Source organism: Ambystoma mexicanum, chromosome 10, assembly GCF_040938575.1.
Source record: "Ambystoma mexicanum isolate Mex_15411 chromosome 10, UKY_AmexF1_1, whole genome shotgun sequence".
NCBI classification, from domain to species: Eukaryota; Metazoa; Chordata; class Amphibia; order Caudata; family Ambystomatidae; genus Ambystoma; species Ambystoma mexicanum.
In genome coordinates, this window is record NC_090932.1 from 1,366,584,638 (window position 1) to 1,366,603,033 (window position 18,396).

Consider the following 18,396-nt stretch of genomic DNA (forward strand, 5'->3'; position numbering starts at 1 on the left):
TATATATATATATATATATATATATGGTCAATTGTTAAAAGGTCAATTGTGACCCTTTAAATTCGGTCAATTGTTAATTCGAACAATTGTAAACAAACAATTTGGGTAATACCAACCGTCTAGGTTAGTAGGATGCTGATGAAATCTGCTGCCTCAAACTGGAAGTATCGAAGCTGCACAAACAAATCAACAATTACCACTGTCACGGCACAACGTTAGCATATCCATGTTCCCGAGATTCACCACTGCAAACCTTGGGTTTTCTTTATCAAATCAATGATTCCAGGAGCATAATTTCCCTTTTATCTAAGGCACTCAAAACATCCCGGAATTCATTAGATCAGCAAATTGAAGCCCCAAACTCAAAAGATGGGGTCCGATTTGTAAGGAGCCGTCTCCATTTGAGATCCAGGAAATCTATTCACCAGTTTCCCGTCTTATGCAGAAGGCTACGTGGTCTTATAAAGCTGGCCATTTGCAGTGCGGCTTTAGTTTTTGTAAATGGAAAGGCATCTGTGAATGCACATAATGATATGAACCCTGAAAAGATGCCATTGGGATTCTCTGAGGCTTCACCCGCTTGTCCCATAATCCTTTCCACAGGACAGGCAAGTGAGGGACTGGTAGGAAATACTTTGCACTCCCCAAAGAGCAAACAACACACACTGACAGTGATCATTTTCTGATGGAACACATCTGCCTTCTAGAGATGACCTAACTGATGCTCATTACCAACGAGTTTTTACATAACAGCAAACGGCAATGCAGAAACAACATCAAGGCGAATGTCAATGCAAGCAAACTTCTGGGATTCCTGCAAGTGAAACATGCAGGGTTGCCAAGCAATGTGCTGTGGAACAATGATTGTGCTTAATATAAGCAATAGTAAGTGTTATATACAATATAAGTGCTTCAAAGCTTCAAAATGTATTCCAACTGATCACTAAGTGTTACAAACCCTATAATATCCATACACAGGCTTTAATAAATCCTGCAGACTGTGATGCTAGCAACTGGTTCTCTCATCTGTCTTAATGAAGTTGTTCTTAATGTACCGCGTAAGATAACCCTCAGACACTTGAACTGACCACACGTATGAAGAACTGAGGCTGGAACTAGCATGGGGCGGAATAGAGTAATGCTTGTTAGCCCAGTGTAAGCCAGTTCCGTGGGCCAAGGCAGCCTCATTTGATGACTTAGGGCCTGATTCATGAAAGTGGTTTATAATGGTGCAATCCCACAGGAAAACGTTCCATGAATCAAACCCTTAGTATACTCTGCTGATGGCAGTTAGAACCAATATACTGGTACAGCGAGATTAGAAATACGCTACACCAAATCATGCCGAAATAAACCCCTACTCATGACTCAATGGGCCTGATTTACAAATCCGTTTCCAATGGGATTGCACCGTTGTACAATGGTTTTGTAAATCAGGCCCAAAAAGTTTGCCATGTAAACACACATACTGTGTGCAATTCATTAATAAGGACCACTTGTATTGGTCCTCGGACGAGCTAGACACTGGGTACAATGGAAGAGGTCAAAAAGGAAATAGTGCATCATATTCAGTCAGCCAATGAACACAATCGGCATGCAGGAAAGTTTATGAACATAACATAATTCACACATATTTGACCTTTAGTAATAATTTTTCATTTTGTTCACTGAAGAGCAAGACCACTACTTGCCATCAGCTGGGTCGCCAGGATTACAACTGCTGTGGGATCTTTACAAAGCTGTGATATTGAAGCCCATTACAGAAAGGATGGTACATACGTTCCAAAAGTAACCGTTTTCGCTGAATGCACACCCTACGATGAAGGGGGATTTAGTTTCAGCTGCTCGCCAATATCTTTGCTGTACAACATGCTGAGGTATTCTGGCACGGCAGAATTGCTGGTTATGGCATTCATGTGTGCCAGTAGTAATCTCTGCTGGAATACGGTACGGAACACACTGAGAAGCGGCAATGTCTACATTATACGGCTCACCAAAAATAAGAGCATCCTTAAGAATAGGTTGGTAGGCATTTGCAGAACACATTCAGTAATGCATCAGGTAGTGTGCTGTTAAGCGGCTTCACTTCAACACTACAGCTAAGTCAATGCCTAGTCTGGGATGATGAGGGAAACCTTTATTGATATATTTTTAGGTCCAGTTCATGTACTCTGGATGACAACCCTTATATAACACCCCTCTCTTAGAATCCCCCTGACCCCACTGAGCCAAGAAGTAGGTCTGTTTTGCAAATTTAAAAGGTTTATTTGAGAAATATAACAATATATATATCTATCACACTTTTATAATAAATTAATATTGGATATCACACTTAAAATATGACAGTGATCAACAATGGATAATGTTCTACTGGTAAACTGATTTGGTTACTTAGAAGTAGTATAGAGGATGAGGTAGCTGAAATGCTTTATGGATTCAAGGAATTGCAAGGTGGAATACATGTAGAACAGAAAATAAATTGATATGGTTTCACAAGGGATAATATGTTCACTTTTCCCCTGGTGGCATTTCACCCCCCCCCCTTATATGCAATGCAAGGAGATGGAAGTGACACACACAGTCTTCAGGAATACAATCAAATGCAATACGGAATTCAGTCCCCCCCCCCAGCAAGCTTAGACAACAGGTATGCTTTTTAAAACACGGGCAAGAGTGCTTTGTAATGTGGTGGCAAGGAAGTGAAAAATGATAAAATTGCTTTTAATTCCCTATAAGGGGTTCAGAGTGAGTGGTAGACACTTTAAATCAGTTCAGGTTAGCCCTAACAATGGTTCAGGGATGGTTATTAGGTTGCAAACGAATTTTAGCAGTTCAGGCAAAAGCGGCTATCTTTTTACAGATGACGAAATCAGGCCAAATCGCAAATTCGCTGGAAATTTTGCGAGTGTGTAAATTGTGATTGCGGTAAAAGTATAAGGAGTAGGAAGTCGGCTAGCTTCTAAGCTTTCAGAGGAAAGTTAAATCTCGTTCCTAGGACAAACGGTTCCAGAGATACGGACGATTTTGCGAAGGTAATTTTTTGGATTTAAAGTAAACTCAAAATGACAGGTGACAGCTTGCAGCTGCAGAATTGACAGGTGACAGTTGTGCAGCTTTAAAAATGACAGATGACACGATTTCTAGGAGGCTGTTCTAATTAGGTTAAAATAGTTTGGATAGATTATTTTAACTAAGAGATTGGGTTCTGCACAGTTCTGGCGGATACTCTCTGCTCGATGGGTCAATCAGGCACCGGTTCTGCTCACAGCGATCCGGATCTCTGGTTCTCCTCACAGCGGTCTGGGTCTGGTCTGCGGTTCCGGCAAAAGTTCTTGGCAAAGAATTCAAACAGCTCGCCGGGCTGTTGAATAGTTTGGTTAGGTTTGCTGGATTCTGAAGGCCTGCTGAGAATACTTTTGCTTGCAGTGGGCCTTCTTGGTTCAAAGTTCTGTAGTCTCTGTTTAGCTTGGAAGTCTAAGTGTTGGATCTCTGGATGTGAAGTCGTCGGTCAGCACGCTCCGCAGAAATGGAAAATGAATGTCCCTATCTGTCCCAGCAGTCACTTTTTATGTGTTTTGGAAGTGGGTGTGTGCGTGGCATAACTGAGCCTGCCCCTATCTACTTGTCATTGGCCCAATTCTCCCCTCTCCCACGATTGGGCGAAGGAAATGGATTGTCATCATGATGATGTCTGTTTATGGGTCAGAGGATCCTCCCCTGGTCAATTTGCCCACAAATTTATATTTGATTCAAATACATATTTCCCAGATACACAATTTGTTGAAATTACATGTACATATTATATATTCCTTATGGTCCATGCTTGTCTGCCTCTGATCTTCCTGGGGGTTTGCATTAAAAAATGACAACATTTTGCGCTTTTTGACTGGTTTACCAATATCGGACAATTACCAAAAATTACACACATGTGCGCAAGGAGTATGGACATTAATTGATGAAGTGTCAGATTTTTAACATGCAGACATTTGGAGTAAGACCCTATTTTCCGCTTGCAACCCCCCAGAATACACCACAGGGTCCTAACACCTCTTAAAACGTGCACAGAAAAATCACAAGAATAATGATATTACTTATATAATTCTGACAAGTCCGTACTATGAATTATCCATCTTTTTAACTTATGCCCTGGTCAAAAGGGGTGTGGCTTCCCACATCACATGGTGGAATAATTGGTTTATCCACTTCCCCCAAGCTCAGCTGGCTCTCACAGGCACTTCTCCTCCCACTTCTCCCAAGAGGAAACCACTTTACGCCCCCCCCCAATATAACATTTGCCTGAGTCCAGGACAAGGCTTTGTTCAACCTCCTGCAGGTGCCCCTCCCCTAATCTAATCAGAGAGGTGTCATCTCCTTTTGGTGGGGAAGCAGGAGGCAGCCAGGCCTGGGAATGCAATTTGATCAAGTTTCAACTCCTGCCGGGGGTTGTTGTCAGGCAGAATTCAGCTAAATGTCACTTTAGTTCCCAGTTTAAATCAAAACTTACAATTTTTACATGTACATTAAATAATTACTTACTTCAATTCATTTCAGAATATAGTTTTACATTGTATCCACCTCTTGGCAAGTCTTTCCTTGGCCTGGTTTGGGTTCCTCTGTTCAGTTTTACACAAAAGTCTGGTGGTTTTAAAACGCCGGCTTTCTGATAGTGGTGAGTACCGGTATTGCATCCAGGATCTGTCTTGAATTACTGCATTTCAATAGAGTGGTCTTTTGCTTGCTAGTATAGGACCCCTGCTTAACATTGTTTTGATGGCATCCTTACAGTAGAGTTGTGATGTGGAACCCCCCACAAGAAGGTTGTATCTTTGAAGTGGTCTTGTGCCAACTGCACAGTTCTCCTGGATTCTGGCGTGAATATGGGCGGCGATAGCTCATCCCCGCATCTACCCAGTCTATTGATTCAGCATGGGTCAAAACCCTTCACAGTGCGGCGCAGGCATAAGGGCAACTATCCTTGTCGTATTAGGCAACAGGAACCCAACTATACATCCATTATCCAATAACACATCCACTTCACAGAGCTGTGCACCTGGTGCCACGGAAAAACATTGTTTATGTAGATGTCGTATGGTTTCCAATGTGGTAGTTGGTTCTTCAAGATTCCCACCAGGATCTCTACTAACATCCCTGCAATAACCTTCTCGATCTTTAAACTCAAATACAATACACCTATGGCAGTTAAGCCACTCACACATGTAAGTACAGAATGCCGCACTGCCACACCCAAATTACATATCACATTCCCAGACAATGTATCCTTGCACCACAGGCACATATGGCTCCACTCGTAACACAAATTGCTCTGTGCTCTTGACACAGGACACATAGAAGTAGACTCACAAACAGACCATGGTAACATCCTGTCTGCATGCATCAACACAACAGCTATACAATCATACATTTTACACTCTCCTACAAACCTATCCCCTCTCTTTATATGCCAGAACACCTTGAAACGAGGCAAAAGGTAGTAGTCCTTGGTTTAAATCCCAAAACCAGGATATAACCTAACAAAGGTACATTGATGATGACACAGCTACTTTGCTTGCACCTGTTTTTTTTCTGAAGAGAAAGAAGTAGTCCCATGCAGCAAAGATAGTTTGTGATGTGTGCAATGTCAGCAGGAGATCTGCCCCCAAATAAGTTGAATAACAAGGAGTCACTTCTGTGAATAAGTTCATCTTTTTTTTGTCTTAGAGGATGTTAGACTGAGCAATGCCCTGAGGATGAGACCCATGGTTGGCTGCCTGGAGCCTTGATTGATTTTTCCCCTGCGTTCATTCTGGGCGGCCTTTGGATTGAGATATGAAATGGTTGGAACTTGACTAGAGTACAAGTTCAGTTCTAGTATGAAGCATACTGTCGTGGATACAAAAGGTCCCCAAAACATATTTTACACAGTGCAAAAGTATCTGGAATTGCATTCCCTGCCCAACTAGGAGCAACTGGTCAAATTTCATTGTTGTGTTTGTGTGTTTGTGTTATGATTTTTTTAGGTTTAGACAAAGTCTGGACTCTTTTAGATACATGTAGGGTCTGATTCACAGAAGCACTTTATAGTGGTGCAATCCCATTGAAGGACACTCTGTGAATAAGGCCCTTAGTTTTTTTATTTCCTTCGTGGCCATACCCATGTGGGGCAAGATACAATTCTCTTAATCCTCTTCTTGTTCTGTCATTCTGACCCCTAAACAATATTGTGCAGACAATGGTTTGGAAATTAACCAGGCTAAGACTAAATCTATGGTGTTCTGCAAACACAGGAAGATAGAACCTAAGGTGATACTTAATTTGGTAATTTGGGGGGGGGAGTCATATAACCACCTACGAATATCTGGACATCAGATTCGAAATAAGATGCTCATTAGTATCTGCTACGATAGCAATTACCACCGATTCCACCAATTCCATCTCCAGGTAACCGAGGGAAGTAGATGAGTGTGAGTTAATTCCACCTGGGTGGAAACAGAGGAATCACTCAAGGCACAAGCAGCAAAGAAACTGGTGATTTTTGGAGCATCAGAACCAAGAGAAGGGTGGAGTGCCTTTATGACCTTAGCTGGGCACATTCTATTTTGCCTTAAAATATAGGAATGGGAAGTGCCAGTGCAAGTCATGGCAGTAGTAGTACTTATAGTAGAACTGGTTGCATCAGCGGTGTACATTGCTGCAAACCCAACTGTAGCCCATTGATTCTCAATTGACACATTTCATAATTCATGCCTCTGAGCTGCCACCGTGTGCCTCGCTGTCGCGCTGCTGAAGCACTGCTTCAGCGCTTTTGCCAAACATGCAATGCTCAATCAGCAGTCAGATAAATAGTGCCGCTTCAGAGCTTCTGCCCAAGATTTGAAGATGGATCGAAGGTACACACCTCCCCGCAATCTCCACCTATGAGTTCTCAGGTAAATGGTGTAACACAATAAACACCTGATGTTCAGTCAACGGCCTGTTCAATAGATGCTCATGGAAGAGTCAATTAAAAAAGCCACATTTGACATTTGAAAGATCAATTTTCATTTTTAAATTTGTTTATTGGCCTTTATCATTTTTACATTTGCATGACATAAAATATGTCCATAGTTAGAGGATAATAAGCATTTCGTAATAAAACATTAACATTTAACAATTCAACTTTAACTGTCTCCAAGTGCTCCTTCCATCGTGGCAGGGCAGTCTGTCGGTTCAGAGGGGGTTGGGCAAGCGGGGGGGAGGGGGGAGAGGGGACTTGAGCTTGTAAGGACCCAGTGAAGTTGTGGCTAGTTGCTCTCGGGGTCCTGTGATGTTGGTTGTGAATCCGTTTTCCATAGGTTTGTTCTTGTTCATGGGGGCTTGTCATCCGAGGGGTGAAACAAGGATCCTGTGAGTTCTTTCCAGGCCGTTAGGGTCATGTTCGAGGTGTCCGTGGACCTGGCAACACTGTCTTCCCATGCCTTTGTTTCAGCTTGTACCCAACGTTCCAATTCTCTGTGCCATACCGTTTGTTGGGGTCCTGTGGGTTTTTTCCAGGACATTGCAGTTGTCCTTTTTGCCAGTATGCACATGATGTCCATTAATTTGGCCAGGTGTTTAAGTTTGGCCGGCCTGGGTACGTTCCCAGAAGGCATTCGTCCGGGGTCCACTTGTACCTAGTCAACGCTGCTTTTTCGCTTGTCAGCTGTACAGTGGCCCACAGGGACTGTGTTTTGGTGCACAACCAGAACATGTGAATCAGGTCTGCATTATTCGCTCCGCACCAGGTGCAGACAGAGTCTGGTGATTTGTTGAATTTCGCCAGCCTGGATGGGGTTAAATATGTTCGGTATAACAGGTTCAGTTGTATTTATCTAAATCTGTGGTTTCTGGAGACTGCTTTAGGGTACGCTAGAGCCCTCTCCCATTCTCCATCAACCATTTCCCGGCCCATGTCCGTTTCCCATCTTCTTTTCAGATCGGCACTTCGTGGGTTGGGGGTGTCACTCAAGTGGCCATAGATCTGGGACACTGGTCTCCATCCCTCTCACAAGCTGTACAATAGTGTGATCAGAGGATTTAATTCCGGTCCCTCCGGCCATGTTGTCCACTTGTTTCGTGCTGTAGTCCGTATCTTTTGATACCACAGAAACTGGCCCGTGTGGATTCCAGCTTCCTCCTGTAGTGTTTCAAATTCCTTAAAGGTGCCATCGTCATATAGGTCTCCCCACATATATATCCCTTTTTCTTCCCAGCGTCTGAGGTGTTGCAGGTCCATGTCGGATCTGCATAGGTCCGAGATCATTGGTATGTCTGGGGTGTAGTGATGCTTTGCGTGGGTGAGTGCCTCTGCTCTGTGCCATACTTTTCGCCCTAGGGCAGCTAAGAAGGGGGCATTTCGCATCTGGTGGCTGGGGGCCCAAATAAGTTCCTTAAGATGGATCGGGGAGACCAAGGGCGGTTGTAGCAGGGGCGTCTCAGATCCGTCTCAGATGTGGTGTCGTCTGCTAGCCACTTGGTCACAAAACTGATTTGTGCTGCCAAATAATATTTCTCGAAGTTTGGGAGTTGAATTCCCCCCTGGCTATGCGGTAGGACCAAGGTGGTGAGTGCTATCTTGCGTCTTCCTTTCCACCATAGGAAATCACGGAGTATCACTTCTAGCAGGCGAAAAAAGGAAGCATTGATGTAGTAATGTACATTTTGGAACCTGTACAGGAATCTAGGGAGGACAATCATTTTAATTATTGAGGCTCTGCCCATCATAGACAGGGGAAGTTTTGCCCAGAAGTTCATGGATTTTCTTAAAGACGGGGATTGCTGATTTCGTGTTGTGTTTGTGCATCAGTGCGGGGGTGTGCATTATGTGTTAGTAGTAATGTACATTTTGGAACCTGTACAGGAATCTAGGGAGGACAATCATTTTAATTATTGAGGCTCTGCCCATCATAGACAGGGGAAGTTTTGCCCAGAAGTTCATGGATTTTCTTAAAGACGGGGATTGCTGATTTCGTGTTGTATTTGTGCATCAGTGCGGGGGTGTGCATTATGTGTATTCCGAGGTATTTAAATGAGGTGACCTCCCACTGTATCCCCACAGGAGGAAGTTCTACAATATTCTTGCTCTTGAGGTCAGCTAGAGGGAAGAGGCAGGACTTCGCCCTGCTAAATTGTATGCCTGAGACCTTCGCAAAGTTGTCTAAGACGTCTAGCATTGTGTGCATGTTATTGTGTGGGTCCGTAACATATAGCAGCATGTCGTCTGCATAAAGTGAGATGATGTGGTCCACTCCCCCCAGGCATATCCCAGCATCGAAGAATTGTTTCCGAAAATAGATGGCAATAGATTCCAGTCCTAGCACATAAAGCATGGGGGATAGTGGACATCCCTGCCTAGTGCCCCTGCATATGTCCCAGATCTCAGATACATACTTTCCAGTTTTTTCCCTAGCCTTGTGTAAAGTATCTTGATCCACCTAATGAATCCAAGGCCAAAGCCGAAACCTTCTAGAACCACTACGAGCCATTCCCAATATATAGAATCGAACACCTTAATGGCATCAAGGGTTAGCAGTGCACATGCCTCAGTGCTAGCCTCAGTTTGGTTTATAACCTGTTGTAATCTGCGTAAGTTCATGGTCGTGTTCTGGCTCTGTATGAAGCCGCACTGATCCATGTGCACGATCTCCCCTATGATTCTATCCAATCTCTTGGCTAATATCGTTGTCAGTATTTTCACATCATAATTGAGCATGGCTATTGGGCGGTAAGAGCCGCATTCGTCGACATGTTTGTTAGGTTTAATGATCGGGATCAAAAGGGTCTCTCTCATACTGTCGGGCAATATCCCTCTCTCATATGCTTCTTGAAAAACCTCATGTAATAAAGGTGTTAGGGAGGTCTCATACGCTTTATAAAACTCAGCGGGTAGCCCATCGGTCCCAGGGGTCTTGCAGTTGGCCAGCGATTTAATTGCCTCTGTTATATGTTCGTTCGTAATTTCTGCATCTAGGGCTTCAGTCTGTTCAGGGGTTAGTCTGGGGAGTCCTATTTCCTCCAATGTATCTGTGATTTGGTCTCAGGGAACTTGTTCCTTATGGGAGTATAGGTGTTCATAAAAACGCTTGAAGGCGTCATTTATGCCTTGTTGTGTTTGGAATTCATTGCCCTCTGCATCCTGTATCTTGGTGATTGTGTGCCTGGGGTATTCTTTCTTGCACAGCCAGGCCATCATTCTACTCGGCCTGTTGGCTTCCGTGTGCGCTCTGTTAGTCTTGGTGTAGTCAAATTTAGCTCGTCTGTCCCATGCCGATGTGCATTTAACTCTAAGTGCTTTGAGGGTGTCCTCTCTCTGGTGAGTGTTCACCGGGGTGGCCTCAAATTGCTCAATCTCTTCCTCCCACTGGTCCAGTTCGCCTCGCAGCTGTTTTCTAATACCTCCCGCTTTTGTTATAGTTTCCCCCCTTATCACTACTTTTAGGGCATACCACATCGTGCTCAGGTGGTCGACACTTCCGGTATTTACCTCTATAAAGTTGTCTATAAAGTCGTGCAGCTCCTCCCTGAATGGCAGATCACCCAGGGCATCAATCGGCATTCTCCACATAGGGATAGGGGGTCTAGGGCCAGCGTGGTTCCATTCTACTAGAAGTGGCGAGTGGTCTGAGATGGTTCTCCCTAGGTGTTGTGCACTGTCTATTTGTGATAAGTGTTCTTTGCTAATGAAAACGTAATCTAACCTCGTATGAAGGTCATGTGGGGAGGAGAAGTACGAGTATCCTCGGATGTTGGGGTGCTGCTCCCTCCATGTGTCAGCAAGATCTAGTCCGTCTATTAATAGGGATAGGGCTACCGTGGCTGCTGAGGGACCTTTCGGGTGGGGCTGGGACCTATCAAGGTTGGGATCTCGTACACAGTTGAAGTGTCCTGCCCAAAAAAAGATGCCGTGCCTGTATGGGGCGATTTTGGGATACATTGAGTTCAGATGTGCCGGAATATTAGTGTTGGGAAAATAGAGTTCACTATACATACCTCTTCCTGTTCTGGTCGGCCCCACAGTATCGCAAACCTGCCCTCCGGATCTATCTCGGACTTAATAAAATGGAATGGGAGTTGGGGGTGAATCCAGGTGTATACTCCTCTGGCATATTTGGAGTAGGTGGTTCCAATTCCTTGTCCTCCTCAATGCTCGCCTAATTTGGCCAGAGAGTCCGCCGTGCAGTGTGTCTCCTGCAACAGTGCTATTTGCACTCCCTTTCTGTTCAAGTAGGACTTGATTCTGTTCCGGCGTAGGTAAATTCCCAAGCCCCTCACATTCCAAGTCATTATTTTTATTTTAGTTGCCATGGTGGGTTAATAGGACTTCCGCTGCTTCAGTCCTGCACCCATCAACCTCTTCCGCTCGCTCACCCCTTTTTGGCTTCTTCCCTCCGTGCCCATCCACCCCGGCACCACCTGTTACACTTGTTGGAGACTTTTTAACTTGAGTAACTCCCATTGTGTGAATGGGGAAAACAAACAAAAAACAACACAAACTGCCCCTAGCAGTTGCTTTCAACTTGCAGCACTCAGGGGGTCCCGAGCCTTCCAGGCCACTCCTGGCCTTCCAGATCAGGTAGTGTGTAGGTGGATTGCCTGCACAGATTGCGGTGGGGTGGTCGCCTGACACTTGAAAGATCAAGAAATGCAATCCTTAAATGTGCTTACTCCTATGGAAAATGTGCAATTACCCCCTCCATTAACATCGACAAACTACAGACAGGATCAGCTGCAACTTTCCGTGCTGAAACCTGTGTGTATGATAAGTCAACCGCACTTCTAATTGCAGAAAACAAATTCATGAAAGGGCTACAGGGGCCTCCCCAAGGGAACCCCCAATAACTCATTCATAATGGAACTTGACTAGAGCAATATAGAGTATGACCTTCTTATAAAACCAGTCCTGTATTGGCTAAGGATTTGGTCCACTCCACTTATATCTGAACTTAACGACACAATGCTCGATGCCCTAACACAAGATGAAGGTACCAAGAGAACCCGATGTAGACATGTGAGAACCCTCATAGGGATCTGGATCTACCGGAGCATTGGGCGAGTCGTTCCTGTATAAATAATGTATCATGGGTCGAAAGGGCTTGTGCTAATAAAGTCTGCTGTCAGTTGATTGACGAATATCAAAAAACTCTACTGATGTATGAATACTGGCTAAACTAAAATTATGTTGGCCTTGAGGAATACTTAGACATGATATATCCACAGTTTGCAAGGTCCCTTTACGTTAGGTTCCAGCTGGACACTCTACCATAGCTCATCTAAACAAAGAGATGCAATGACGGACCTATACATGTCATGCATACATTCAAAAGAGACACTGCAACATGTTATGCTCTTGTGCCCACTGTAGAGAGAACTTTACTGTGGAAGCTAGGAACCTGTGTAGATCAACCACTTCTAATGGGATAATTTGCGGGCTTGCTGGCAGGAAAGTATTGGGCAATGGAAAAACTGCTGAGCATGCACATTGTTAGACTTGGAATCGTAATTCAACTTGCGAGTATTCTCTTCTTTTTTTATGATGTTTGAAATGCAAACTGTATTGATTTTTTCATTGCTTCCCTCTTATGCATATGTATTAGGGATTGACATACTTTAATGTGTATAATTTGGTGACTTCATTTTATGATTTTTTCAAATTTGAATGTGTTTGTTTTAATTTTTTATGATATGTTTTGCAAATGTATTGATAGATTGACCTGATAGAGTGACCTGATGAATTCTATGTATTTCTGCTATATTGTGCTAGCGCTTATGACTTATGTCGGATAAAGCTTCATTTGATTGATTGACAGTGCTGGAATTCTGTGATTTTAATACCATTTGAACAGTGCATTATTTCGGTTGAATCTAGTACTGCAGTGATTTCCAGTACAGAACCAGTAAAGCGTAAGAGAATTTGTTTCATTCGTAGACGGATGTGTTGCAGCCATTCTGTGACATGCGTCATCAGCATATATTTAGAATGGGACTTTATTCAGGGTTATAATGTCTGCCGGTGGTCGTACATACATTTTGAATAAAATCAAGGCAAAGGCGACCACTACATGTGTTGAGTATGGTGAACCTATCTATCCTGGTAATAGCCAGCAAGGATGGAATGGAGCAATTTCCAGACTAGGTTGGATATTCTCATGCATGGCTCCGTATGTCCATGCATGACTCAAAACTCTCTAATATGATCACGTGTTGCACTGTGCCTGCCGTAAGGTACAGATAGATCAAGCAAGATCAGTGTGTTTTTTAATGCCTTCATTCGGAACTTCAAGGATGTCCAGTTTCTTATTATTTGCATTTTTTTCTGTATTTGTGAATTGCGATACGATGCAAACAAACATATCACTTCAGAGATAGGAGAGTGATGGGGAAGTGAAAGGGGACATCATGAGTAGAGAAAGTAGAAGTGGGAAAGACAATGAATAATATAGGTCCGTTCGCTGCTTGGCCAACCAAGGCCACATCAAGAGCTCAGATAAAGTGAAAAACAACAATCAGTGTAACTGGGCAAAGGTTAACAGCACTTAAGAACAATACAGATGTAGCCTGAGCTGATGTCCACTTTCAGCTAGGTGGGAGCCCGGTAATTTGGTACACTCTGCCTGGTCCTCCACTGCTGTCCTTCCTCTAACTGTGATTCCACATCCCTTCACATTGAAGGCAGAGAGCATTTTCCAGCTCACATATCCCCACTTAGTTAAATGATCCTACAGTTTATCCAATTAGATGGGTGAGCTGCTTAGAAACCAACACTGAAGGGAGCAGAAGAGCCCAAACATAAGGGCAGACCCCATCACCGGAAGGAGCTGGGGAAATGAATGCAATACAAAGAGAGGGCTCCCTCCAGGAATACTTTTTTAACCAAAATAAATTCAAAACGTTGCATCAGTGTTCATGTTTCTAATACAATTGACAACTTGTTATTCAGTCCCATTCGAATTTTCAAAATCAGCAACACACACGTATATAAACCATCATTCGAAGACATTGGAATTCACTTATGGTTGACAATGATCTCAGGCAATCACTGGGTGCCTATCCCAATTTTTCATTTCGAAAATGCCAGTCCATTAAAGATAAGCTAGTCAGTAGTTTTATGGCACCCAAAGTGATTCCCAATCAACATACTTGGCTGAATCAAAGAAGCAAGGGTTTTTTCAAATGCACAAAATGCAAGATATGCGAATTTGCGGATTAATGCTCCGTATACCTACATCCGGTACTCAAAAAATCCATCACCATCATGGAAAGAATTACCTGTGAATCAGAGTATATTGTTTATGCACTCAAATGTAGTAATAAATGGTACATAGGGAGCACCAAATGCAAGCTTAAAATACATATTCAACAGCATGTCAGAGCAATCAAAAATTGAGATTTTGCATACCCCATAGCTAAAGATTTTTGGGAGAAACATGAAGGGAATCTATCTGACTTTTCGTTTTCTGGAATACGACAAATTAATATTGGACCAAGGGGAAGAAACAGAGAAAAACGTTTGAGGCAACAGGAGACAAGTTATATCATCGATTTTGAGAGCAAAATTCTGTCAGGACACAATATCGATGAGGAACTTCATACCTATTTGGGTGAATGACACCACATTAGATCTATCCATGAGATATGCAGTTTTGCTGATTTGAGAGCATTTAAGTTGATATGATATCTGATTTTACATTTCTCTCAAATTCTTTGGAAGACGTGGCTTTCATCAAATATGTGTATTTTAGATGAATGGATGATTTCTAGGAAAGGGTATTGTTATCTATACCTATGAAGCATTTTTCTTGACATTTTCTTGTATTTTTTCCTTTTTCTTGTGACATTTTAAACAGCTCCCACCGTTGATTCTAATTGTGGGAGCCTTTTTAGATTAACAGTATGACACCAGTTTGATCCCTTAGATATTATCCACTGTGGGGTGTTGTGTTGCTCAAAACTTAAAACCCCTTATATGTTGGTCCATAATAATTACTCTGCTAATTATTAATACACTGGGACACTATATAATAGAACATGGATGAAAATAAGTATGGTACTATGGGGATACACCACCAATCAATGGTTACCTCTCAGTAATCTATTAGCAATGAGCACATCGGTTTTGTCATATCCTATACATAGAATTATAGTGTGTAGTCCTGAGATAGGATCCCATGAAACTATTATTTAAGTTTTGCACATAAAATTGCATTATGCACTTTATGATGTCATCGTGTTGTGTAGACATCTACTTAGCCTTTCGGGCTTGCACTATGCACTTTATGGAATTTGTAAGCAGAGAATGGCATCATGTACTTTACTTTGTCATTAGGCACTTTATTGCGAATGTGACAAACATGCCACGAGAAATAACTGTGGTACTGTACACCTAGAAATGCACTAAGCACTTTACAATGTTGTTACTTGATTCGGATATCTGAGTATTAGAAACTGCACTTTACATTCTTTTGATGTTCCTAATGATAATGATTTTTCATGTGATTCATTGTTTATGTAAAGTGTTGATGGTAATTGCATTGCATGTTAGCATGGAGAATAATGAAGAGTTGTGGGCCATCCATCCATTGTGAATTTCTAATGAATTTTGTAATGGTTTATCTGTTTCGAGCATATCATGTGAAATGAGCTTGCAGTATTTACTGCATTTATGGGTAAAATCCCGCTATTATACATGTTTAATGGAAAGCAGATTTAGTCCCCTTTATATTCCCATGGATAGAAGACTGGGAAAGAAATAAAGGTGTGTCTTTTACAAAGGCAAGATCATGTGACCAAGCTACGAGCAGTAGCGAAATGCGTCATCCATTGTTGGCTTTCCGCTGTTTGTCAGGCTGGGCAAAGGCTGTAAGTATCAACCATTTTAAACTTATTTTGGAACATTAAAGGACATTTTAAATCCATTGGACTGCGGTGCATTTTGTGGGACATACTGGAACTTGACTCTACTTTCCACTTCGTGAGTGCGGCTCAGGGCTACGCCGATGTACTGGTGTAGAAATGTTTGGAATATATATATATAATATATATATATATATTTAGGGTTTATCATTATTTTTTGCCTTACATACTGGAGGCATTTATTATTGAGGATATGCACTCTTCATTTCATTTAGTTTGTAAAAAGGACAAACATGTATATAAAGAGGAATACAACTCCGTATGACAACATGGAGATGCTTAGAGCATCACTGTAAACAAGAAAAAACTAGCAAACAATGTGGCTGCTGATTCACAGCCGCCACATGAGAAAAGGTAGTATGGGATAGTTGCAGGAGAGCCAATAACATGACTCAATCTTCGGAACAAAATAGATAAATACACACATTGTACAATAACGTATAGTGTAGATATGTTCAGAAATTTCCACTGCTGATTTTGTTATGCTATACATTTCAGCGGATATATAACTTGACCCTGCCTTCATCAGGACCATAGGAAACCCCTAAAGATTAAAGCGCTATATATTTTAAAACACTTTATTCATTGACTAAATAACGTTGCTGTGATTGTTACCTATCAACCAAACCTTACACCAATACCAACAAAACCTTCACAAAACAGTTAGAAGAAGAGAAGGGCAACAAAACCCATTTGTATCTGGTCTCTGACCCAAGAAGGTGAGATAGCACTATAAGTCAGCAGACTCACCCAAGATGCACTATAGAAAAAGTATCATCTGATTGCAGAGAACAATAAAAAACCCATTAGATTGGCAACTATGGTATAGGTGTAGCAATAATCCTCTAAGAGGAAGAGATAAAAACAGATTGTGGAATTCTGTGATCTGTTGAAGTCCCAATTCTCGGGTGCGAGCAAAACCAAATAGGGCCGTACCGGAATTGTAAAAGGCGTGGGGGCTTAGGATTGTATGTGACTGCCCCAGCTAGCGGCAGGGCTGGGCAGTAGAGTTTCTTCTAAAAAATGCAATGTAAAAAGACACATCAGAAGAGGATGCTTCCTTCTACAGATACCATGGGGTGCTGAACTATTCATAACACAGTAGACCACCCAGGGAACAGGAAGCAAATGCTTACCAAATTGATACCGGCCCATGAAAGGTGAGTACATAAATGTTGTGTGTAGTATTTACAAAGATGGCTTGTGCAGAAGTCACTTCTGCAGTAGTGAATAACAGCATCTATGAGCAGGAGACATCAAATGTGATGATTGGGTTGGTAATTAAGCCTACCCATATGGACCTGACATTGCTATGCTAGTTTCACTTTGAATGCTCCCCCTTCACAGACCCTATATTTACTGGGAGAAGGATTCCATAACCACCAAGACATGCTTTGGTCTCGCTACCTGCGCTCGATCGGATTGACTGCTGCCTGTGAGATCAGTCGAGTCCAAAGTCATAGTCGCGCATACATGAGGGCTGGATGTGGGCGTCTAAGCCCTGCTTCCTGTACACCGATGGGAAGCCGACCACCATATTGGAGTGTCAAGTCCGACCATTTTGTTGCCAAGAAAATCTCAGAGAGAAATTATGTAGAGATAGTGGCGAATGATTACGGAAGTAGCCACTATGAGTATTTAAATTAACCATGATATTTAAAATGTCCTAGGTGGTCCCAAATTACCAGGATGTATGGACTCCATATTAAGATTGGACTAAGGAGAAAACATGGTTATATGGCCATACATGTCGGACCATGAGTACGAATATATAACTGGCACCTCCCCAGTGAATAAAGGAGATCGCCCTCTAGAGAGTGTAGTGCTGAGGGGGGGAGGTCAGAGTAGTTCCTAGTTAGGATGGCAGCAACCGAAAACAAAGTACATCGCACCTGCACCCATGCAGTATCATCACTTCTGTGACCCCCGTCCCCCACTATAACTCAAATGTTCTAAAAGGATGAATCCTAAATGGGACTGGTGAGGGAGTTATCTCAGGTGGAAAATATATTCTGACCACCGAGAGGGTTTTACCATAATAATGGCAATCCTTCATTTAAGCCGGTTTATAGGAGCACCATGCTCGTTTATGCAGGAGTGTTTGTTGAGGATTTGGCACGTGTGTTTCATGGTGTCAAAAACCCACCACAATATGCTGATATTCTATAAAATGAGATACCATGGGTGCTGAGGTGTTTCTACATCGTATTCTGGAACAATGTAATTGATTATAATGTGGATTGCCCTTGTGATCGGGCCCACATATCAAAGTCCACATGGACATTGTATACAATATACCCCATTTGCGGTTTTGCATTTAGAGAGAGAGAGAGCCGGTCTTCCTAGAACAAACATGGACAAATAACCTGTTCTATGGGAAGGTGTCCTCAATCTTGAATGACAGAATGTCTTTGGTGACTCTACATACCTTATAACTACTGCAGGGACAATGGCCCTGGAGGTCCTAGCCAG

At 42.6% G+C, this 18,396-nt stretch overlaps 1 protein-coding gene across 2 annotated transcripts in view; it reads right to left on the reverse strand.

Annotated features, from left to right (window-relative positions):
* GRK3 (G protein-coupled receptor kinase 3) overlaps nt 1–18,396 on the reverse strand; it is a 1,763,027-nt gene that overhangs the window by 805,241 nt on the left and 939,390 nt on the right. The gene's annotated exons all lie outside the window — the stretch shown is intronic.